Source organism: Solanum pennellii, chromosome 9 (assembly GCF_001406875.1).
Source record: "Solanum pennellii chromosome 9, SPENNV200".
NCBI classification, from domain to species: Eukaryota; Viridiplantae; Streptophyta; class Magnoliopsida; order Solanales; family Solanaceae; genus Solanum; species Solanum pennellii.
In genome coordinates, this window is record NC_028645.1 from 67777904 (window position 1) to 67798819 (window position 20916).

Consider the following 20916-nt stretch of genomic DNA (forward strand, 5'->3'; position numbering starts at 1 on the left):
TTTACTTCATGAAGGAAAAATTAGTTTGGTAATTAATGCAAGACATAATTAAACCACACCACTTAATGCTTCAGGCACTAAGTTCTACTAGTAATCGTCTTTCTCAATCTATCATTATCACCTTGAACATGATATCTATCAGGTCGGAAAGTTCGAGAAGGTTGTTTTACTTGAAGATCTATTCCGCTATCCTAAATTGAACCTCCACGTTTAACGTGGTACAAATATGAAAATGTCCCCTGAAATAGTATCGCAAAAGTTTGAGAGCTTGATCACTAGATTTCACTACCAAACTGTTTTACAAAATTTTCATATGTCAAATTCACCTGCCAGAGCAACATACAACAAATCCAAATAAGGTATCAGGTGCATACAAATTTTAAGGCAAATTCACTGATACACTTTTATCAATTCCCACCATGCTTAATGGTAAACGCTCGTAGTGACAGGGAATTTGAAGCAGAGATGTCATGCTGCGTTGAAAAGACATTCTGGCACAACAAACATGGAAATAAAAAATGCCATGAATTTAGATCCCTCATCATCACAATAGCATGTGAATCTCCGTCTCCAGTTCCATACTTCCGAGTATTTCAGGAAAAATTTCTAAACTAGAGCACACCTGTAGAGTAAGATATTTAAGGGAACTGATGCACAGAGATGGAAACCTCTTAAGCATTTTACAATTAGTTAATATTATTTCACAGAGATATTTGAGAAATCCCAGGGACTGATGAATCTCTTCAAGATTGTTCGCAGCCCTACCTAGTATTTGTGCAAGAGGTTGTTTCCACGACATGAACGCGTGACCTCCCGACCAGATGGAAACAATTTCACTAGTTACTCTAAAGTCCACCCGAGCGCACACACACACACACCATGGAGGTGGATTAAAAGAAATAGTTTTCTTTACTTTAAAAGTATGAAACCAACTTTCATACTTCATTAATAACTTTCATAATAACATGCTTTGAAAGTTTAAAAGAACATTTCTTCACAAATTGATAACATGTAGAAAAAAATAGAGTTACCATCAAATACTCCGTAGCTTGTATACAAATCTTAGCGTATTTTATCCTTAGATTTGGAAGCAGCCACTTATCCAAATTATAGTTGCAGCAGATTCTGATCAATGGAGATATAGGCATGGTATGTTAATTCTGTTTCCTGCTTTGATTGGTTTGATCTGTAACAGTAAAAATCTCTTTGGTTAGGAAAAGATAACTGATACATACTGATTTTTGTCACCATATTTACACGAAGCACATTATCTTTCAAAAACATTTAATTAAATTAACTTATGAGCATCTCTTTCCTAAGAATTTTTTTTAGGTAAGACAAGTCTGAACCGACTTCACGATTCTTCCTTTCTAGCAAGGCTAACTTCTACATTTGCCAACATCAATCAGCATACAACTAAATCTACATAATAATTGGGGTTCGATTTGTTACATCAAATATACCGCTAATAGAAATGATCCTATAGCATTCATATCGTCTTATTAGTTACCTAGGTTAATCATTATGTCATACCTTCTATTTTATGATTATTTCTTCCACTTAACTAGTCTCAAATGATCCTATAACATTCATATCGTCTTAAATAAAGATGGATTTAAATTAATCTATGATAATTAGGGCAGGTGTTTAGGGGTGTCAAATGAGTGTGTAGAGTCGAATTTGGTGGGGGCAAAATAAAAAGTGTTGAATTAAAAAAATGAGTTGGTTATTAATCCGCTCAAATGTTACTAATTGAGCTGAAACGAATTGAGTCAAAATGGGCTAAACAATTGTCAATGGGTAGGCCAAGCTGCTCAATACTTATGTTTCTCAATCCAAGATTTTATATGGGCTGAATTAGATTGATCAAAATGAGTTGAGTTAATAAATGACGCTAACGAGTATATTTAGAATATCAGGGTTGTTCGGACATAGAAAAGTCGAATCAGTCCGGCCTATTACAAAATGGACATATATAGTAGAAAGGCTTAGAACTGTAAGAGATGGAAATAAGTATGGTGGAACGAGGCTCCTTATGGAACAATCAAAGTGAACAGTGAACACTAATGGGAGTTTCTAAAAAAATATGAGAAAAGATAGTATATGTGGAATAGTTAGAGATAGTCAAGGTGATTTAATGTAACAGTAGCAATATCGCTAAATGAAGCTATTCAACAGAGTTTGAAGTTAAATGGTGTGGACTCAATGCACAACCAACATGGTGACAAAGGACGATTCTTTCTACCTGATGCTTTTCCAGTTTGTGGACAAAATCATTAACTACAAGAAGAGTGCTGGAATCCAAATCACTCGCCGCTACAGGGAAGGAAACCAAGTAGCAAATTTTCTTGGTGCCGTTTTCATTCTAAGGGCACAAAAAGAGACTAATGTGCCAAAAAAAAAACAAATAGTAGTGCGCCTGCTATACTCAAACATGGACGAACAACAGCCTACAGATCATAGAGACAAGACAAGTTGGTAGAAGAGAAATGAAGGAGGAGACAGAGGTTTATCTGATGTATGTCAACGTACGCTACAAGTTAAATATGTTTTGAGAAAAACAAAAAAAAAAGTATTGCATTAAAAGCGTGGGAGAAACTGGCCACGTCATTAAATTTTTACGTATAAAGTAACAAACTAGAATACTCAACTACTATATGATGACTCATAACCAAATTGTAACACCAACACTTAAACTATTTAATTACAATGGAAACTACTGAAATAACATGTAACTGAAGAATAGAGATAAGATCGGAGGATGAGAAGCTTAGCTCTAGAAAATGTTAAGAATTAATCAACAACTTAGAAAGCTTAGTCATGCCAGAGAAGTACCTAGAATATTCAAAGTTGTAAACAAATGAAAGGATGTATCTAGAATGATTGTTCCTAAGAGAAAGTGCAGATATTTTGCAGAATTATGTAGTTGGAGGAACACTCTAGAGTAGAATCGTACATATCCGATCCTTCACTAGATCCTTCCATCAATTACCACCTATAAATAAATGTGGTCATTTGAGTTGTAGTCAAGAAATAAAGAAAGTAAGAAACCAAGTAAGGAGTGTGTGCACAAGACAAGAATGGGTGCTCAACCTAGACCCCAAGTAAATCTATTTTTCGGATGTCTAATTCGTGAGACTTTTCGTGACTTAGACCTAGGCCCAATAACTTAGCTAGAGTATGGGCAATATGTGTTCACAACATATACTTTCATCCACACATGCATACTGTTTATATACTATTCCATATACACATGGATACTATTTCTATACTACTCCACTAGATTAAACTAGAAAAATCAGGAAGGCATGATATTGTAACATAACAAAGAACAAAAACAATGATCAGAGAAAATCAAACAGAATAAAAATGGAAAAAACCCAATAAATGAGAAGTGTCAAATAAGTGTATCATTATAAATGACAATTGCGACAACACATATCTCATAGTCTTGAGATTTTCAAAAGATAGAAAAAAGGGAATGCATCATCTTTGAAACCATCAATTGTCTAAGTTTCAAAATCATCAAAACAAACAAATAAACAACATGAAATTAAAAAATCATACACCAGAGCAACCCAATGTTTCTTTGATTTTTAAAATTATGCTGCTCAAAAGGTAATGAACAGAAGCCACTACCTATATTTGTTGCTTCTGGGAGGTTAGATTATTATGACCACTAATCAATATTTCAAAAAGTCACTGTCAAAATTGAATTATTTTCTGCATTTGCAGTACTGTCCCTATCCGAGGAGAGGCGACCATCGGGACTTACAATGATACCTGAGGGGAAAATGGGAACTTTTATTGCATCACCTCCCTTGACAACTCAAGTGTCCGTTGGTAACTCTATGGGTGCATATACTAAAAATGCTCCCATACTATCAATGCCTGTCTCTTGGAGCACTAACATTTCCTTTTGCATACAAGGTTGTATATACATTACAATAATTTTAAAATATTAGTGGAAGTACTAAAAGAGATAACGTGAAAAAGATTTTTAAATTATCAGTATATGTAAATTAAATATGTGTGTGTTTTTATTGTTAACTGACTAAAAGTCAAAACTGAAATTGGAGGATATAAAATGTCTTCTGATTCAATAATCAAATATTAAGGATGAAAAGATACAAATTAGAAACATTGTTATTTATACATTTGAAAAAATAAGAATCCAATCATAAATAATATTATTTGTTTCTTGAAAAATGTCATTAAACTTGATAATTTAAGTATTGAGATTTATGCAGTTTTGATGATTAATAAATAATGGATAATGTTAATTTTATGAGAAAATCCAGTGGAAATAAACATCTGATTGATTGAAGAATCAATGAGTTTGATTTGAAGGAGTCTATAAGGCAATGAGTTTTAATTGAAGAAGGAGTCTCACTTACAGTAGAACTCTTCAAATTACTGCTGAATTGAAGTGTGGAAGTTCGACTACAATACAAAAGAAGCAATGAATGAAATTTGAAGAAGTCCAAAGAATCTAGGAGTTTGAATTGAAGAAGGAATCTTACTTGAAGTAGAATTCTAAATCAATATGGAGTTTGAAGTAAACAATAACTCTATGAAGAATTCTGCTTAAGTGCAAGACAAGAATACATATAAAGACCCTAGTAATTTGGATCTCCTGTGTAGAGAGCTTAAGGTTCATGCTTTTCCTATTATATGAATGGTTATATTATTAGATAGATGAAATAATTCATACCTTACTTTGGCCATTACCCATATCTTGAATTGCACAACCAGAAGGAAACTTCCAAGGATAAGAATGTACACCACTTTGAATCTCATTGAATAGATCATAAGAAACATCCATCATAATCGATGTTGTTGGATCAAATTGTCTACAACAACGTAAGAACAAATCTCCAGCTTCCACTAGAGGAAATAATATGCAACTTTTCATACATTTGTATTCACGAACAAAGAAAAAATTAGATCATTTTTATGATATAATTATAATATTTATTTAATCTCTATGGAAGAAGATCTAAAAGATGCATTAGTATCTTACCAATTGTATAGAGCCTCCCCAACTCCCAGAATCAAGAACTTCAACAGTCCCTAGCTTTTGTGACTATAGTAGGAAACAAATACATCTATTTGACCTGCAGATACAAATTAATATCTTTTAAGTATATGATTAATTATAGGACAATAATAATAATAACTATTTCTAAAAATAAGTACTCATTTGTCCATGTACCTCACTCCATCTAAACTCATCCTAATCAATATTGTGTGGGGTAAAATTTAAATTAAAATCGTATCAGTCTACTAAAAATAGACAATTTATTGAATTCATGACAATGTGTTAGATTCAAATTAAAAAATGAATATATATTCGATCTTTCACATGCTCGAGTTCGAAGTTCATGATACTAACATGGTATGATTACGTATCAAAAGTAGTAAGTTTTCAAGGAATTCTAAAACAGTAGCTACTTTCCAAAAATCAATTCAAAATCAAGTGCCTAGCATACACACAATCTATATATAGGCTTAAATCCTAGTACTGATATGTTCTAAAGATATACATCATTCTAGGGCCAACGCATGAAATAAAACATGTGAGCTGAAAAATTATAACATGAAAGAGTTCAAGAAACATACTAAATCAAGAAAATTATGGATCAACTCAATTGCAGTCATTGACAAAACTTCACAATCCTTTGATGATTCAATTCGAGTAGACGATGATTGTTAATAAGGTCGATTTGGATTTGGAAATGTTCTTTTATAAATCTCATGATGAACAAAACACCTCCCTTCACTTTATGAATCTACCCAAATTGGATAATTTTTTTCCCAAAGTTCAACCATTTCATGCATAGAAGCCACAACAATCTCGTACATTTTTGTTTTATACCTATCATGAAGTTTGTAATGTTCTTGTGAGACATTATTGAAATATTATTAGTATTTATTGAATGTGCTTGAACATTATTATTAGTATTATTTTCCTGACTAAAGGGAGGAGGATATCCAATAGTTGATTTTGATGGTGCCAAATTTGAAACCATCACAGAAGGCCTTTCAGGAACACTTGAGATGAGTTATGATACTCTTTCATACTGCAAAAAAAGTTGTTAAGTTAATTTACTTATAATAACATGTATATATATTTTATAATAAGCATGATTTGAGAACATAAAAGGATAGGAGTACATAATTATGTTTTTATAAATATATATATAAATTAAATTCTTTTAATTCAACTTGATCTTTCTCGTCAAGGGCGGGTGCAACTTGCAACTCATAAGCATGGGGCATAAATGAATTCAACATCTAAACTTAATGGGTTAAGACTTTTTAGGTGTTTAACACTTTTTTGGTTGGGGTGGGTGGGGGGATTTTCACCTAGTTTTTAGTACCCACATTAGGACATCCACAAATTTGGATTAACATCGTGTAAGGTGTAGATGTTACAACCCTTTTTAGTTGGCATATAAAGCTTAATTCATTGTATTTATACAATTATGGATCTAGATACAACATTTTAAAAGAAAATCTAGTGATGTTTTTCATGCATCTATGCTTTGTGTAAAATTATGGGATTCAAATGAACTCGGTGCCTATAATATGCATCCACCTCAATAGATATCTTAAGGGTGGAATATATACATATATGTGTAAAAATTAACTAAAACATAAAAAAAACGTAGGGCACCCAAGCGCTTTTTAAGCTAACTCAGTTCTCTTATCCATTAGTCCAATGCATTGGTCGTAAATCTAACCCCCTTCATTTCAAAATTCAAAATATAACATTGAGATAGGTGCTAAATGCCTTAAATCCCGGATTGATCAATTAAGTTAAACCACAAATCTGCCTGTCTTTTGTTATATATAACTGAGCAACAATACAAATTTAACATAACATATTAGATAATTAAGTAAGTGTACAACTTACCATTATGTTAAATTTGTGAACATTTACAAACAAAGGAATCAAAAGTGCACATTCCAATTAACTGTAGGTTTAGGTACTGAGCAAGACATTACTATATCAAAATGAGAATTTTATAATAATTGAAGATCCAAATTAAGCCTTTTTTTTAAAAAAAAATTGTGAAATTATTTTCTGCTTCCACCTTTGTTTAAAATTTTAAATTGCCGCTCTGATTTTGAAAAACATACACTTTCTTCCTCATATAAAATATATATTTTGAAGAGTGTTTACATAGGTGAAAAATTAGTCCATAAAAATTTAATTTACCCAATTTGAATGTGTTTTGCTAGCATATTTCATGCAGGTAAATTTGGGCAGAAATCAAGGTATAACATGATTAAAATTCGGTTGATATAAAATAAATATTTATCTCAAAATAATTCATAAATGAACTTTTTAAAACGTATATAGTAAACAATAACATACCTAGTGTAAATCACAAAAATGGGGCATGAAAGGAAAAAGCATACATATATCCTACAACTACCACGGAGGTACAAAAGTCATTTCCGATAGACCCCCGTCTCAAGAAAAATATAGACAAACACATTATAGAGAAAGAAATACAAAATGGAGAAAGTCTTGTCAATTTTGTAGATAACCTATCAAATCATCCTAAACAATGCCATAATAAGACAAAACAATAATAGAAGCGTAAAATTCCATAACTAATAACCAAAAGAATAATGCGACTATTAGTGTAAAATTATAAATTAGACAACTCAACAATCTAACAAACCTCTTACCCTAATATGTGTCCTTCATAAACCCCCTTCAAAGGCCTCAACTTTATTACACATATAACACCAAAAATTGCAATGCTCTATGAGTGCTCCAACTTCCCCAGTACAATGTCCTTGTCCCTCTCTTTGTTCAAGAGTTTGTGGAAGTAAGATTACACCTCCATATGATTAGTGTCTACTCAATTAAGAAATCTTCAACTTGACAGTCATTGTCACATTCGTATCTCAAGGTAAGGCCTAGATCCAAAACTTACAAACCTTGAACTCACCGAAAATTGTTGATTTTACTAAGTAATTTCATGATCACTGCAAGGAGTTGATACAACTGCAATAAACCCATAAAACTACCAAGTGAGATCCTCATTTTAAATTTAATAATCCATATAATTTTTTGTTCCTGGTTGTTATGTTTTGTTAGCTGAGACATCCGAAATATTGTTTTATAGTGACTGCTCCTTTTTGTGCTTCTAATTTGTGATTGGAATATACCAAGATGCCTACTTATTCTTATTCCTCACACTACCCAAGTAATACAACTTATACCCATCCACATACTATGCCTTAAATCCTAGCCATCTGGTCTCCTAGATAAAAGTTATCCTCCTCTTCTTGAGAATCCTCAATAACTATGGAATTCCTCATCAAAAATTGTACTCTTAGTTTGGAGATGATAAATTTAGTTGTAAAAAAATTATTTAGTATGGTAATTTAAAAAAAAAATGATAAAAAACTGTAATAAAAAAATTTGGTTAGAGCTGGAAAATTCGGTTTTGGTCTATTTTAAGCCCAACACAAATAATTTATTAATTGGTTCATTTGTTTATACAAATCATTTTGAAAAGCCTGGACTTAGTTCAGTCCATCCATGTAATATGGCAAGATTTCCTTCATTCATAAAATAATATAGAAAACAAATTAAAATAATTATGTCTTAGTTGCAACACCAAATTTTCTTTGACTTTAAATTCTCATAATCCTTGGCAGGTTATTGAACTTGCTTGAGAGTTTATGTACTTTGAATAATTTAATATGATTCTATCATTTGTTTTACTGAGCAACAAATCAATCAACTTGGAGCCGGATGATAAAATAATTTTAATGAAAAGAATCTACTTTAGTGAAATTCATATATTAGTGAGGCAAAGAACATACTTTCAAATATATTGATCAATCAAAGAGGCAAAAACAAATGACTGATTTAGGAAAATTATATTGGAATTAAAAAGTTCAATCCTAAATAATTGAATTGATTGTACAAGGAGGAAAATATAAAAATGAAAGTGGAAGAAAATAACCTAATTAATAAGACGAAGAAATTGTTGTAGTTATCAACACATTCTAAAAACTTAACCCATTTCAAAGAAATAATTTAACAAGAGATGCACTGGCCTTGTCATACAACGATCTTACCTTTATAATCACTTTTACTAGATTTTTGAAAAAATTAATTTAAGAAATAGTAATATGTTGTTATGCGTAAAGAACAACAATAACAACTACATATCTTCAATTATGTATAGTTGAATTTATAGAAAATAACTAAATAATTAGAATTACCTTCATTTGCGTCCTTTTGTTTTGAAACTAAATCCTGACCAGCTTAGATTCAATCTCAGCTTCCCTAGCCAATCGATTTTGTTGATTTTCATTTGGAAGCGGACAGTTCTCAAAGAATCTTCATTGAAAATTATGGAAAAAATTTTTTATTGATCATTTATTTAAAAAATAAACCTAAAAAGTATTAAAAAAAAAGAAAAGAAACATGTCATAAAAAGAATGGTGGATTGGCAGTAGGAACATAAATCAGCGTCTCAAGTTTGAGCATCGGAACTAAAGCCTCCTTGTTAAGAAACGTTTTACCCTAAAATCGGACTTAATTCCCCACTTGAATTTTGATTAGTCGAGCCTAGATCAAGTACCAGATACTCCTTAATACTTAACTAGAGGCCTCATTTTGAGTCATGGAATAAGAGTTGTCACATTCCGCAGAGAGTAGTTTATCCCTCAAAGTGAGACTTTCTAATGTGAATCTGAACTAACCTTCCTAAAGTGGGACTTTTGAATGCAAATCTATATAGTCAAACTATAGTGAATTTTTTTAAGCGATCTGGATTAGTTGAGCCGTTAAAAGAGATTTTTAGATGAAGATCTATATCTATTGATCCTCAAAAGGAGTATCGAACATCATGAGAAAGAGACTCCTTTTTTGTGCAAAAATGAGAAAGAAATCGAAATTAGATAATGAATAAGCAAGAATAAACCTATCATTGATAAAGTTGTATATAAAAACTAGATTAATCATCCGAATAAGCTATTTCAAAACCATATTAGCAACCCAATAAAAAAAATTAAAATTCAAATCAAAAGTACATATGTTCTATTAAATTTGAATGACCATATTGAGAGCAAGAGATAAAAGCAACACCAGGAAACAATAAAAATTAAATATAAATCAATACACAAAAAACACATACAAGAAATAAGTTATTTTATTGCTAATGATTTTTTAATTTATCACTCATGCATTTTACGAAAATAAGATCATCTCTTTAAACAAAAAAAAAATAATTTTTTTAATACATATGAAAGATAAAATTCTTTAAAAAAAACTTATCTTACGCTTCAAGTCTTTGGATTTGTTAAATACTGTGTATTCTATGCCTTTTTAATCCTCTATGCGAATTTGATGATTCTTCATTAGGCTCTTCCGCAGAATCTGTCTTTTTTATGCTAATTTATGCTTGTTAAAACAAATTTTCAAAAGAAATACAAAAAATAAAGTGTTAATCTATTTGATTTATTGTGTAGACAGTCAATTTCTATAAGAAATAGCTAAAATAGAACAACGAAAAAATATGTAAAAGAAAATTTTTACATACCTTTTGATTGATGAGTAAAGATAGAGAAAAAGAAATATAAGTGGTCTATTTATATAGTAGAAAATAAGTTGATTGTACATGTGAAGACATAGATAAGAATTGTGTTGTGTTTGCTTTTCTCTCACAAAAGATTAATTTGAGATAAGTACATATTTTTGTTATTTATATATGGGAAAATGACAAATATACCCCTGAACTATCGTAAATGGTATACAGATACCCTCTGTCAACTTTTGGACATTGGCGTGCCTACCTTCCAAAAACTGGATCATATATACCCTTTATACTAAAGGACATACACGTGTCATAATCATATCTTATCCACTGATTAGATACTTATTAAATATCATATCGACAGATAAGATGGTGCAACGTGTTCCTATTTAGTCTTCCGTTAGCGTGAAGGGTATATATGCTATAGTTTTTGGACGGTAGGGGCACCAATGACCAAAAAGTATGATGCAGTGTATCTGCATATCCTTTACGTCAGTTCATGGGTATATTTATCCTTTTCCCCTTTTATATATTGTCTATTTAAATAGCATCATAAGTTCCATTTCATAAAAGGACATATTTATAACTTTCTTTCAATCAAAAGCTCATAATAATTTTTTCTAATAGTAAAATCACTATTTTTTAAATCATATTTTAAAATTAATCTAATAAGTACCAAACTCGATAAAAAAAAGATAAACTTGACACGACCAAAAAATAATTAGGATAAAAGGGCATTATACACCTACCAATTTTGCAATTTATGGTAAAAGTACCGGTCATTACAAAAGGGGCTCACATATACTCGTATCGTTATACAAATGACTCAAATATACCATCTTCGTCTAATATAAGTGAAAAAATTAAATTAAATTAATTTTATTTTTATATTTTTTATCAAAAAAATAAAATGTATGTAGGTACATTTGATATTTTTGAAAAATTAAGTGGTATATTTGATCTTTCTCATGCATGAGTTCTTGTTTCTTGACTTCTTCAATGGCATGACCCAAAATTGGACGTGATGACACTCATCTATTTTCACCAAAAAAGTAAGCCTCAAACCCAACAACATGAATAAAAGCGGAAAGTAGAACAAGAATAACATAAGAACGGAAAACTTAGTCATTCTAATATATATCAACACTTGGTTGTCACGTGTACAAGCCACTAATATTAATGCACAATTGAAAGATAATTTTAAATGTCAATGTATTTGTCTATAGAATAGAGTAAAACATAAAATAAGTAACAAGAGGGCTCATAGGGATGACGTGCAACTACCTCTCAAAGTCTTTCAGAAGCCTTGGAAATAGAAGCAGAGCAATCACATGGATAGGAGCTCAGAACCTACAAGTGTAGAAGTAAGGGGTGAGTATTAAACAACAAAATACTCAACAAGCAACCTATTAAACAAATAAAAGCTAGGATAGAATGTGAGTAATCCCTTCCTCCTAACTTAAGTGTCTGGACTACAAACTGCATAAAATCAGTTCAAAAGGCTTGGCAATCACAGGCCAACAGTGATAGTTCAACAACTAAAATTTATCAAGTATACCCAGGTTTTCTTAACCTAATTTTATATTATATTTTTACATTAAATTTTTTCATTTTTGACGTTCTTACTTCTTTAAGTTTGTGTATATCCAACATTCTCTAGCTTGTACTCATAGCAATACAATTACAACAAAAATAACCTCTAGTGATAATAAATATGCACATCAATAAAGTATGCTAACCTTGTTGAGATGACCTGGGGCGGAGTTAATCGAGATTTCCAAATGGACGTGAGTTGAAGATCCGATGGTCTTTTTGACTTTTTAAATTAATCCCTCTAAATTCTTGCTTTTGTTCTTTTTCCTTCCGTTCATCCACATTTCTTTATTAATTTTCTACTTTATTTTAAATAATTCAATATAGTTTATCATAATTGCATCTTATTTCCATCATTCCCTGTCCCCCCTATGCATCATCATTATTTGTTCTTCGTACACTCTTTGCTATTTTACATTACTCAATAAGTTTCTTGAATCCATGTTCTTAGAGTTCTAGTTATCATTCATGATTGGGTTGTTGTAATTGCATGATTTCTTGAATTACTCCATTAAATGTTTCTCTGAGATTCGACTCAATCCACTCCAGGAAGCACAATCTGCAAAACAAAAGAGGAGTGAGATTCTTTTGTAAGGCCATCCACTATCTTATTACTGCCACGGAGCCTGTTCCAGCTTCTATTCGTGGTACCTAGTCTCTAGGATTCTAAATCATCTCAAAGTTGTAGGGATGCATACTATTCTTGAGGAGACACAGTTTTTCATGGATGGTGTGATGGATAGATATCCTGAGATTTTGTGAGATCTTATAAGGTTTCATAAATCTGTGCAGTTCACAAAGCCCATCACCTGTATTTTTCACTAAGGTGAGGGAATTTTTATGATGTGTATACACAACTGTTACCAAGAGATAAGAAGAAAAAGGTTCGTCTTGACCCTATTGAAGTTGGTGATCAAGCTCCATCCTTTCAGAAGTGTAGAGAAACTTACATTAATAATGCATTGGACTACACTGTGCTAATTTGTCACAAGTTGGCCAATAAGCTTGAAAATACATTAGATGGGTTGAGGGGTTGGCTTGCCCCATTGTTGAGTGAGACTACAACTCCTTAGATTAAGGAGGGAATGATAATTGAAAACAAATACATACACATCACTATGCGATACTGGTTTGGGTTTATATGTAGCTCTTTGATGCCATCTCAGAACGAGTCTATCCTCCGCCATCAAAAAGATTATCTATTAGGGTCGATCATTGCTAAAGAGAGGCTAAATCTGGTTTCAATCATTGATCTAGAGAAATACATGAGGCCTAAGAAGTACATAGACATCACTGCGCCAAAAAGTAGGTGCTTCTTTTTTTGACAAGAAGGGTATACAGATGACCCCAACATCAGCCTGTGATTTTCGTTGGATTGAAGTGGAGTACCTTTAAGATATGGCCGAGCGGAAGAAGACAACACTGGTGGATAACTCCCTGGTTGTTTATGTAGAATCTTTGGAGGGTGACTCTATGCCTCCCACTTCTTTGTCTATGCCTCAAGTACTCCTACTATTTCTACTCTCTCTCACCCTCCATTGATTCAAGATGTTGTTTTATAGATTGGTAACCTTGTATATTTTACAGCTGAGCGAGACACTCGGTTTAAGGCACATGTTCCCACCATGATTGACCGGGATATAAAGACTTCCTTGTACCCCTTTGGAAGGAGATGCAGGGTGCATAGGAAATTACAATAGGTGTATTAGAAACGTATTTATGGTTATATGCCCGGATAAAAGAGTTGATAAGTGATGTGGATGAATCAAAATCCATTGATATTTCATGTTTGTGGACTGATTCTGGTGTCCCCAAGGGCACCACATAGAGGTTCTTGTGATCAGTATTGAAGAGACTCAATTTACCCATGATTTATAGACCTTCGAGGTTGAGCAGGAGGAGTTAGGTGCTGAGGAGGAGAAGAGACTATAGTCGAGACACTTAATCCAAATGCAGAGTTGAAATACCTTGAGAAGGCGATTGTGCAGATTACTACTGAGGTGTGCCTTTGTGACAGTTCTATGATTGGCTCTAGTGGGTCAAATCCCACTAAAGAGCCCATTACACCTACCTTGGGGGATGAGCAAGGCATTGATGCCCTAAATGAGGCTCCACCTGTTGGCCAGACCTCTCCACTTTCATAGATGACAGGGCAACCCTCTCTCTCTATAATTTTCTACTTAATTTTGTGGCTTAGAGGACAATGTCTATTTTTTATTGGAGTAGAGGGAGTTTTATTTGATTGGGTTGTAATTTTGTTACATATATTGATTTTTCGTACCTCTTGGATTATAATTATAACTTGATGGTAATTAACTTCTTATTTGGTTTGATAGTACAATTGCTTTTGTTTTGGTTTAGTTGTTTTGATTCTGATGCTTGTCTAAATTTTGAATATCGATTGTGCACAACTGTGTCGTCTCAAAAAATGCTCTTGTGGAGATGTGTGTTGGTGGATACCTTGAGTTGTTTAAATTGAGTTATGTAATTCTTGCATGAATTTTGGGCATCTTATGTTGACTACTTAGATATATATTCATGTAATTTTGTAATGATCCTTGAAGGCCAGCTAGGGTAGTAGTGTCACGACCGAAGTTAGGAATGTTACCGCCGCTAAAGGGGAGAATCCTAAAGCAAGCCTTACCAGAATCGTACAACATAACGAGCAGAGTTTCCTTTATATTTAGGCCTGTCCTGAATTTTCTTGTTAAAAAATTTACAACAAAACTAATAGCAACTATAAACCACAACATAATATTTATATGTGATCTAATTGTCACTCAATTAGTCCAATTCATCTCTAAATTAAGGAAAAGTTCCAAACTAGTCGCTTGACTACAATTTAATGGACTAATCTTCGACTAAAATCAAAGGAATGACAATGGAGCGACTCTAAGATTTTTTAAAAGAAACTAAAGAAACATAGCAAATAAATAGTTCTCTTGCCACACGAAGCAATGCAGGGCTCAACAGATGCTACCAATTCACATGCTAGTTAATGAAATCCTTTTCAATAGCACCTGAGTTCTTTGTAAAAACAGTTAGCGAGGAGCGGGACACTACCTCAGTGAGTAATAATACTTAACTACAACCATTTTTAATGAGGGCCAACTCATAAAACATGCAATTTTGATAGTCAAAATGATAAAATCACTTCCTTTTCAGAAACATTTACAATATTCAATCTTATCTGTCTCATATAAGTCAAATCCATGTAAATACTTAATAATACACTTAGAAAAACATTTTCACATCAAATTTTATTGCGGGGAGGTTTCTTAAGATTAATCATGTAATCAGTGTGGTCTTCTCTTTAAAAATTACCAATAACAGTGAACTCGTCATAAAAAAGTTAAATATTCTACCAGTGAATCCCTACTCCAGAGATATCAGTAACAATACACTTGATATACCTTTCCACTAGCAAAGGCATTATCAATGATGCGTTTAACTACAACCTACATCATGTCTAACGAACCCATCATTAGCTAGGGTTTCAACAAGGTTTACTCCATTTATATTTTTCTTGTAATTAGTAGAAGCATTTCAAAACCGAACAGAACATTAAATCTTATCAAATCATATCATTTTAATGTTTAACAATGACATGTCAAAATACTATTTCTAAAATAAGTGTAAAACCTCTTCAATAAAAATAATCTTATCTTGAAAGAATGAGATCATCTCAAATAATCTTTTCAGTATCAAATCAGTAAAAGACTTGTCCCACATGTAGGAGAATAAATAAAGAAGAAACAACGTACAGGAAGATAGAGGTTGAGTTCCAGAGAACTTTATATATTCTGATATTTTTAAAGAAAATACACATGACACTTTAAATAGGAATTAAGACTCAACCACCTAAGAGAAACATGATCCACTAACTTAACCACAACCTTATTCACTAAGCTAAATATTAGCAACTACCAGGAGATATGCTTTGAATCAACTAGGACTTCTTATGTCACATCCGGGTTTACCCCCTAGACGTAAACGACATCGTCGTCCCTTTTAAAGACTAAGACTAGCCTCTTAGTTTCATATCATTATATTCATAGGTTAAAAAAAGCAAAAAAATTTAAAACTTTCATTATCACTACTTGAGGTTTACATAGACATGTACATACACATAATATATATTCATGTCGTGTATAAATAGACCCTTCATATAGGAAGGTTACATAGACTTCTACTTTTATTGCACATAGATATATAAGAATATAGAAATAGTCTCAATGATTATCTCATATTATACCATCTAATCGGATATCACAATATGGGCATAGCCCTTACATCAATTCAACAAGACCATGTATACGTCATACGAAAGTACAATATTCAAATAACAAGCAAAGGAATGATAGAGTCAATAATGTCATAACAAAATCCAAATCTAGAGGATGGCATTGCCCTTGAAATTCGAGGACCTACCCCACTTGGGTGAAAGGATGAATTTAAGCCTTCAATAATGTCGCCTCCCAAACTCCTCAACGACCGGAACCTACGGAGCTTGTGACGGTTCTTCGTGCATGTGACGGTCTGTAGGTGGCATCGGAGTGCAGCTGCTGAAGGAAGATGGGGTATTCTGACCAAGTGTAGGGTTACAGAGTGCGTGACGGGCCATCGTAGCCATGACGGTCCGTCCTGCTGGTTCGTCATGAAGATCAGAGAAGTAGTCCCAGTACCCAAATTCCAAGAGTTCAAGTGTTTTGGAACGGAGACCCTCGACGGACCGTTGTGCGTGTGAGGATCCGTCATACCTGCCGTCGAGGGTAATGAAAAGAGCAGCAGAACAAATTGCATAAGTATGGGACGACGGAGTCCATGACGGTCCGTCGTGAACACGACGATCCGTCGTGAGGTCCGTCGATCCAGCCGCTTTTTGGCAGATTTCCAGCAAATAGAGTCCTTATATAATTAGGTTTTTATTTTTTATAAATAATTCAAAAAACCTCGTTTTGGGGGTTAGACCCTTGATTATTTTTAGACACTTTGTTAGACTCTTGATTTTTGAGCTTCTTTTGTGGATTAGACTTGAGGATTATTGTTACACTTTTGGAGAATCTTTGTTCTTCAATTAATTTCAGTAATTGATTGTTGGTGATTTTTGGTGATTAATCAAGCAAACTTTCGGATTTTACTCTTTCTCATTGAAGTAAGTGCATGAATTCTTATATCATATATTTGAATATTATGATTATGACTATGGGTAACTAAACTCCATAACTAGGGTTGTGGGAACCATAGGGGAATAATGAGTAAGTGCATGAATTCTTGCATGTATTGATAATTCTTTCGCTTAGAAGTCTTTTCGACGGATGGCCAACGTTAGAACTCGCCTTAATGCTACTTGCCGGACCAAGGAGGTAGATAATAGGAAAAGAATTATCAACATAGATTTAGTGTATACTATCTAATAGGCTAGTATTGATAGGTACGAGGTAATAACTTAGTCAAATATCGAATACGATGCTTAATATGAGGTAAAGATAAGGGTTAGTATAGCAAAACATGTAGGCGGACCAAGGTGCGGAGTGAAATTTTCTAGATGCCGGACCAAGGATTTTGAAATACATAACTTATCACTTTGCATGAAAGATACTAGGAAAGAATTGTTATAGTTAGAATTATCAAGTTATGAACCTGTGGGGAACACGTAAACCCTAGTTACTTTTATTAATTGATTAAACTCCAACATTTGAAGCTGTTAGTTGTCTCCTTTAATTTCGCTAGTTATTTTCATTCATTTAGAAATAGAACCCCCCCCCCCCTTTTTTTTTTATCATTTTTGCTTTCCAAGGAAGTAATTGACTGAACAATAGTAATAATAGATTGAAGTTAAGTCTAAACTATTTTCCTAGTGGGAACGATCCCAACCTCATTAGTTGGGTTATTTACTTGACACGACCTCTTTATTTCTTATTTGAGAAGTAAGTTTGAGCGTATCAACATACACAAGAAAAACATGCTAAAAGGTACTTTTTGTTAAAATATGTCATTTTTACCCTTTTAGGGACTTAATGCAAAGTCAAGTAAGTTGTATCAATCAACCAACATGCTTACCATCATACGAGTAATAATTATCCCAACATACTTGAAACCATGATTTACTACAACCCTAACATCAAGGAATAATATCACAAGAATGAATAAGAGTTAAACACATCATAATAAGCAAGACAACTATTCACAAGTCCTTATCAAGTCAACAAGTGCAATGAAAAAACAAAGCCCCATAACCTTACTCAATCAAGTATCCTCAACAACAAAACATGGACATTGTCAAACTTTACATATCATGGCATTTAGGATTGCATTTCATCGTATATTATCATTATAATCCAAGGCATATTCATAAATGAACTAATCAACATATAGTATCAACAATGTGACATGGTCATCATATACACATCATATATTATCATAACATAAACATAAGAACCTCCTCCTAAGACTCCCCTCAAGGATAACTAGTGCAATGTCTAGGTAGAGTCCCGTACCCCTACCTAGACTAAGCTAGACCCCTTAGATTATCTAAGTTAGGGTTCAAATCCTTTAATTCATTTTACCTTTTGGGAACATCTTGACCTAACCGACATAGAACCACATGTGCTAATGTGGAATCCGGTGTCATAAAAACCTACACCGAAAGAAGGCGGACTACATGCCAAGGTAGTACCAAAACATGAAACATAGCAACTACATGGATCCACTAGCTAGTATTCCTATGGAGGCAACATAGTTCAAGAACTAGGAGATTTAGTTGGGACCCTCTTTATGCGCCAGCATTATAGTCCCCAATCTAAAGAGTAATGTAGTGTTCCTACCTTCCCTAAGTGGCAAAGGTAACTTCGTTATCTAGTTCACTCGGTGCTAAGCTAGAATCCCTTTTTGAAATGTCTTTAAGCCTTTGATTATCAATCATAACTTCATTTTGGCCATATGGTCTACCCCTTGTATAATCATCATCATCAATAGCTCAGTAAGAATTGTATGAGTATAAGTCCTTTCATCACAATTCATATAAGTGAGGTTAACACTTTAGCATTTCATAACATATTAAGGCACATTGATAGTTTTCACCATCCTTATAATACATACACATTAATCAACCTCACAACATAGTCAAGACATTTCAATTCAACATCGGAACACCCTATAATCCTATATAAGGCATACTCCAATAGAATATCATGACTTAACAACAATTAATCACAATTGGAAGTAAAGATAGAGATTCAAAGTCTTACCAGTTCTTTCTCATAGTCTATCATCAAAGTCTTACCATCAACCCATAACTCAAACCAACTTGGGGAGTAACATCATCACACAATGATAACTAATAAGATAACGAGGCCAATTGCACCTCTATAACAGAATTCATCTTAAGGTCACAACTTAAGACAAGGTACATAGGCTAATTTCACATTATAATTCATCACCCTAAATCGCATCTCAATAACTAGCATCATAGGCCTATAAATCATCTTAATTTAATCATAATAATGCCATAGGACAGTAATCTAATCAACAACTAACTCAACTGAATGATCAGAATACAATATAGGTCAAGATCACTACCTAAGGTTAGGGATAGCGGATCATACTCTTCAATTTAGACAAAACCATCAACAAGTACCATAAAAAAGTTCAATTACATGTTAATCTACACAATATAACCCTAAGAATTCATTAACAACTCAATCCATAACTCCAATTTCGTAATTGAATGAAACCCATAAGAAAACTCAACTTTTTGAAATCTATTTTTAAGGAACCCTTTGAGGAAAGGATCTCATAGGTGAATAGAACCTATATCTTAATGTTTCTCAACAATTTGATGAAGAATCCACCCTTTTCTAGCCCCCAATTCACCTTCCAAGATAAGCTTCTATGGAGTCTTCCAATTAGAGAGAAAGAAGAGGGTTTATTTGAGAGATGTGTTTTGATTAATGAGGGTTATTAGTATTTATAGTAGGACTTAATCAACTTAACTAGTCTCCCTTTAATCCTTAACTAACCCCTAAACCACTTAATTATTTAAATTAACTTAATGTAAAACGTGCAGGAATTTGCAGACCCATCGGCGAGACCTCGAACGATGGACCGTTGGTCCATCGACACTCCGTGTTGTACATCCGTAAGTTCGGTCAGAGACTAGTGCAGACGAGGCTTTTCTCCATTTTTGTAAGTGTGGGACGATGGTGGCATCGACTCCCTGTCGATCCACACACGGACCGTATCCTGCACCTCTGCACTCTGTTGATGATTCCAGAGACTGCAGGTGAAGGGAACTTCTCCACCAGCCTAAGTGTGAGACGACGGTGGTATAGAAACCCTGTCGATCCACACATGGTCCGTCGTTTGTCCCGTCGATGTACACTGCCAGGCAGTGCTGCATCAAACTTCAGGGGTCCTCCTCAATGTCCCTTGATTGGTCCTTGGGGAGTCGTACCCGGACGTTTCAACCATGGAACAACTCAAACACCCATTATTTACCTTCCCACAAAATTTCGTACAATTTCGACTCCTAAAAATTAGTCAAGTAGGGTAAGGCACACAATCATCCCTTAGAACCAACTTCCCGAACATTTTGGACGTTTTGGTTCTAAAATCTCCTAGACAACCTATATTCATTAAAAACAGACTTATAAACGGTGTTTAGACTTTATGTAACCTATGTTAGGCTTTACAATGAGTCTTTGATTTTCAAGGTGTTACATTATCTCTCCCCCCCCCCCCCCCCCCC

The 20916-nt window shown here is 33.4% G+C and overlaps 1 pseudogene; it reads right to left on the minus strand.

Moving 5' to 3' along the window:
* Positions 1 to 407: 407 nt before the first annotated feature.
* LOC114074064 overlaps positions 408 to 20916 on the minus strand; it is a 22522-nt pseudogene continuing 2013 nt past the window's right edge.